Source organism: Protopterus annectens, chromosome 3.part1 (assembly GCF_019279795.1).
Source record: "Protopterus annectens isolate FY-2018-M chromosome 3.part1, PAN1.0, whole genome shotgun sequence".
NCBI classification, from domain to species: domain Eukaryota; kingdom Metazoa; phylum Chordata; order Ceratodontiformes; family Protopteridae; genus Protopterus; species Protopterus annectens.
The window spans coordinates 707,909,771-707,915,569 of record NC_056732.1 but is presented as its reverse complement, the minus strand read 5'-3'; the positions used below and the strand labels follow the sequence as shown (position 1 = coordinate 707,915,569).

Here is a 5,799-nt window from a genome sequence, read left to right as displayed (position 1 = left end):
AGACACAACGATTTGGCAGCCTCCAGGAGATATCTAACCTGGGAGAAGAGCTCTCCCGCTCTGGTAGAAGTGGAAGCCTGGAGGGGTCCCTCCACACAGAAGTCTGGAAGGGAGAGAGGGGCTGAAATCGGCCGGGCTGGGAGAGCTCCCGCCTGGGTAAGGAGTGTCCGGACCACAGCCCCCTCCAAGTGGAAGTCCTTAAGGGAGCGACCGGCGGGAGTTTGCAGGACCCCGAGAGCTCCTGCTCAGCAGGGGGAAGGCATCCAACCTCACCCGGTACCCAACAGCATCCCCGAAATATTGCAAAGTTCCCAGAACCCCTCTGGATGGGAAAGCATTGGGACGCGGAAGTCCTGATGAGAGTGGGCATGCCCCTCCACGGCCGAGGGGAGTTCAGCGGGGCCAGCCAGGATCAGAGGGAGGTCCCCCTGAGGGGCTCCGAGGGCATGGGGACACAGCCCGGCCAGGCAGCCTCCAGGAGATCTTGGGGAGACAGGGACCGTGGAGCTCTGGACCAGAAAGGAGCGGTACGTGGAAGTCCTGATGAGAGTGGGCCTGCCCCTCCATGGCTGAGGGGAGTTCTGCAGGGCCAGCTGGGATCGCTGGGAGGTCCCCCTGAGGGGCTCCGAGGGCACAGGGACATGGCTCAGCCTGGCAGCCTCCAGGAGATCTGGGGGAGATGGGGACCATGGAGCTCTGGACCAGAAAGGGGCGTGGGCTTGGAAGTCCCGATGAGGGTGGGCTTGCCCCTCAGCGACCAAGGGGAATTCCACGGGGCTGGCTGGGACTGGAGGGAGGTCCCTCTGAGAGGCTCCAAGGGCACGAGGACACGGAACGATTTGGTAGCCTTCGGGACATATCTAACCCGGGAAAAAGAGCCCTCTCGCCTGGGTGGAAGTGGAAGCCCGGAAGGGTCCCTCCCCATGGATGTCTGGAAGGGAGAGAAGGGTGGAAATCGGCCAGGCCGTGAGAGCTCATGCCTGGGTGAGGGGGGTCCAGACCGCGGTCCTTTCCGGGACGGAAGTCTGGAAGGGGGAGAGAGGCAGAAAGTGGCCAGGGAGGGTGCGCCTTGCCCAGGTGATCGGGTCCTGACCGTCCCACCCTCAGGTGGAAGTCCTTAAGGGAGCGACCGGAGGGAGTCCGCGGGCCCCCGAGAGCTCCTACCAGGCAGGGGGAAGGCATCCAACCTCACCCAGTACCCGACGGCATCCCCAAAATATCGCAAAGTCCCCAGAACCCCTCTGGATGGGAAAGCGGTGGGACACAGAAGCCCTCATGAGAGCAGATCTAGCCCTGTGCGGCAGAGGGGAGTTTTGCAGGGTCAGTTGCACCCCCATGGGTCTGTCCCCCTGGTCATCCACCCGGAATGCACAATCCAGCACAATTTGGCAGCCTCCACGATTTAAGGGATGATGGGGCATCCCATGGGGAGTGCAAGTCCAGGTCACAGCCCTGGGGAGAATGCCTCCCAGTGGGCGGCCTTGCAGTGGGGGCCGAGGCACCTCTCCTTGCCATCCACCGCTCGATCAGGTCAACTGACTCCCACTGGCAGAGGACCCCTGCAGCATGGCTCTGCGGGTCACGGCCGGCAGGTCAAGCCTCCCTTCCCCAGCAGCAAGGCATGGAGCATTCCGCAGGTGGGAGGGAAGGGGTCCTTCTGCATGGTGGGAGGCATGGGCGCTCCTCCGCCATGAGGGGATGATGGCAGAGGGCATGCCTGGCCTGGCGGTATGGTCCGCCGCTCACCCCGGAGGTGGCTGGCTCCCCGCGGGGTAGGGGGGAGGGAGAGGGTGCCATCCCGGCAGGGGGGAGGCGGCCTCCCCTCCGGCAGCGCAGGTCCGCCCTCGGAGTTGGCACACCGGAGTCCTCTCCCCTCGATGTCAGTCGTGGGTACCTGTGTTCGGGGCATCGGTTCAAAGACCCGGAAGGTCGGTGGTGCGGCCGCGCACTGGCCACCATGGAACTCCCTGCTGTTCTGCAGTGCGGGGCCAGTAACCCCGGTCCAGGCGCCCCCGACGAAGCACATGAAACCTCCCGTGCTTGTCTCAAGGTGCAATGCCCAGGCAGCGGTGCACCCGGAGGATGAGAAGCAGTACGACTCTGAGCGGTGGATCACTCGGCTCGTGCGTTGATGAAGAATGTAGCTAGCTGCGAGAACTAATGTGAATTTCAGGATACATTGCTCATCGATACTTCGAATGCACTTTGTGGCCCTGGGCTACTCCCAGGGCTACGCCTGTCTGAGGGTTGTTGTGCCTTCTATTGCCCCAGGGGGTCATCCGGCCCCCATGGAGGGTGTGGCTGGGGAGTCAAGGGAGCCCACCGTGGGCCATGAAGGAGACGAGTCCCCCACTACCCTGAGCCGGGAAGCCCGTCCCAGGATGGGAGGGAGTAGGCATGTGTGCGGCCCACCCTCCTGGAGGCTGTTGGTGGTAGTGCCACCAGGCTGCCCTCCCAGGGCGGAGCCAGACATCCACCTGCCCGGTTCCCGCACGCTTGGGCCATGTCGGCCATCCTCCTCCGTCACCCAGAAGTCCGGCGGTGTGGGTGCGTGGGGGTCCCAGGGAAGGGGAGAGGATGGCCTGCCCATCTGCCCCTGCCATCCCGCAGCACCCCTGCGACCCCGCTCGGAATGCGACCTCAGATCAGATGTGGCGACCCGCCGAATTTAAGCATATTACTAAGCGGAGGAAAAGAAACTACCCAGGATTCCCTCAGTAACGGCGAGTGAAGAGGGAAGAGCCCAGTGCCGAATCCCCACCCGGACGACAGGTGCAGGAAAATGTGGCGTACAGAAGTTCATCTCCCTGGCGCTGCCCAGGGGGTCCAAGTCCTTGTGATCGAGGCTCAGCCCACGGACGGTGTGAGGCCAGTGGCGGCCTCTGGCGCTTTGGGATCAGGTCTTCCTGGAGTCGGGTTGTTTGTGAATGCAGCCCAAAGTGGGTGGTAAACTCCATCTAAGGCTAAACACTGGCTCGAGACCGATAGCGGACAAGTACCATAAGGGAAAGTTGAAAAGAACTTTGAAGAGAGAGTTCAAGAGGGCGTGAAACTGTTCAGAGGTAAATGGGTGGGGTCCACGCGGTCTGCCTGAAGGATTCAACTCGGAGGGCCGTGCCAGCCGCCCGGGTAAGGTGGATCCCCCTCCCCCTCTGGGGGGTGGGGGACCATCCCCGGGCATGCCGGCTGCCATTGGGCGCACTTCCTCTGAGGCGGTGCACTGAGACCGGCTCCGGGTTGGCTGGGAAGGCAACATGGAAAGTGGATCCCCTCCCCAGAGGGGAGTGTTACTGCCCACAGCATCAACCCTTGCCATGCCCCAGGGTCGTGGGAGACGACCACTGCTGCACCTTCCCCAACCCTCACGGCGGGTGCCCCCGGCTCCCAGCAGGATTGTTGACTGGGCCAGACTGCCCTCAGTGTGGCCTGACTGCATCCCACTGCCAGGCCGGCGGGCTCACCTCAGGTGCCTGGGGTCCACGGCGACATCTGTGACCCACCTGTCCCATCTTGAAACATGGACCAAGGAGTCTAATAGGTGCGCAAGTCTGAGGGTGAGCAGGAGACCCCACGGCACAATGACAGTGAGAGCCGGTGCATGCCGGCTGAGGTGGGATCCCCCGCCCTGCACGGGGGGTGCACCGCCATCCTGTCTCACCCGTCCCTTCTGGGAGTTGGAGCATGAGCGCACCTGGTGGGACCCAAAAGATGGTGAACTATGCCTGGGTAGGGCGAAGCCAGAGGAAACTCTGGTGGAGGTCTGTAGCGGTCCTGATGTGCAAATCAGTCATCTGACCTGAGTATTGGGGTGAAAGACTAATCGAACCATCTAGTAGCTGTTTCCCTCCAAAGTTTCCCTCAGGATAGCTGGCGCTCCATGGACACAGTTTTATCTGGTAAAGCGAATGATTAGAGGTCTTGGGGCTGAAACGATCTCAACCTATTCTCAAACTTTAAATGGGTAAGAAGCCCAACTCGCTGGCTTGGAGCCAGGCGTGGAATGTGAGCACCCAGTGGGCCACTTTTGGTAAGCAGAACTGGCGCTGCGGGAAGAACTGAACGCCGGGTTAAGGAGCCCGATGCCAACACTCATCAGACCCCAGAAAAGGTGTTGGTTGATATAGACAGCAGGACGGTGGCCATGGAAGTTGGAATCCACTAAGGAGTGTGTAACAACTCACCTGCTAAATCAACTAGCCCTGAAAATGGATGGCGCAGGAGCATCGGGCCCATACCTGGCCATCGCTAGCACTGGGAGCCGAGAGGGCTATGCCATGATGAGTAGGAGGGCCACCACGGTGGCACTGAAGCCCAGGGTGAGGGCCCAGGTGGAGCCACCATGGGTGCAGATCTTGGTGGTAGTAGCAAATATTCAAATGAGAGCTTTGAAGGCCGAAGTGGAGAAGGGTTCTATGTGAACAGCAGTTGAACATGGGTCAGTCGGTCCTGAGAGATAGGCGAGTGCTGTTCCGAAGGGATGGCGATGGCCTCCGTCACCCTCGGCCGATCGAAATGGAGTCGGATTCAGATCCCCGAATCCAGAGCAGCAGAAATGGGCACCTCACGGCGTCCAGTGCGGTGGCAAACGATACAGAAGAAGCTGGCGGGGGCCCCTGGTAGAGGTATGTTGATAATTACAACTAGGAATCTGGGAATATGTGTAGAAACAGTCAGGTAGTTTTAACAAACATTTTCTCCACAGTCTACCAGCTAAGAGAAGTAGAATTTAGCTATAAGATAGCTGAAGTATACACTGTGTACAAACATACCACTGCCAAAACCAAGGCCATAGGGTATTGTAATAATACCTGTACAGCAATGATCATTAAAGTCATGAGTACTGCAAGGATATATAAGTTGTTAATTGACATCCCCCCGCAACATATCTGCAACAATAATCTAAACACACAAATCAATGGGTATGTTTACACCAAACCTACTGTTGGGATATATGTCCTATTGTTCAATAAATATTGAAATGTGTTTCTATTAATGTTCCATGTTGAAACACTATCATTGGTAGCCTGTTGCTATCAATGTAACCTGCATGCCATTGTAATGGCCACTGTGGTTCCATATATGCATGTGTTCTGTTTGCTACGCAACAGTTCCAAATCTGGTGTTTTGGGTTAATGGGAATATCTATACATGCTGTTATAACTAATCCTGGATTGTTTAAAAACAGAGAAACAAAATGCCAAAGGCACCAAAAAATACTTAAAATAGTCCAAGGCACCTAGGAAATGAACTCAGCCACTGATATAAGGATAATTCCAACTTTATTCAGCCAAAAAAAATAAAAAAACATAAACACTCTCTTTATACAGTGGATTGTGTTGACTTTTACTAACCCACATATGTTTTAAAACTGCAACACCATAGCACATTTGGGAAGGCCGGTCCCAGCGAACCCACCTCTCCCACCTCATCTGGCCATGTCACTGGGCCCCAGCACATCTGGGACCCACCCCAGGACCTCCTCGTCCACTGGTCCTGCACCACATTTGGGTGGAACCAACTCAGGGGATGGGGCAGGACAATAGGGAAAGTAGCTAGGGATGTGCAGGATGGGTGTAGGGAAGGTCCATAGCTGTCCCTTTCTTCTACAGCAACAGCTGTGCATATATACTGAATTTGGAGGTATATTTGGACACTCAAACCCCTGAGAGAGGGATGAGGACAACAATAATGTGTTGTGAAGCCAATTAGACCAGGTTACATGTGTCCAGTGGACACGCGTGCGAGATGGGCAGTTATGCATGAGGTGAAATTTTTTGGGGGAACATATTGCCCTTTTTT

At 57.4% G+C, this 5,799-nt stretch overlaps 1 non-coding gene across 1 annotated transcript; it reads left to right on the top strand.

Annotated features, from left to right (window-relative positions):
• The first annotated feature begins 2,096 nt into the window (after positions 1–2,096).
• LOC122798936 lies at positions 2,097–2,250 on the top strand. The gene has a single exon (XR_006364357.1). It is a non-coding gene; the product is annotated as a 5.8S ribosomal RNA (ribosomal RNA).
• The last annotated feature ends 3,549 nt before the right edge of the window (positions 2,251–5,799 follow it).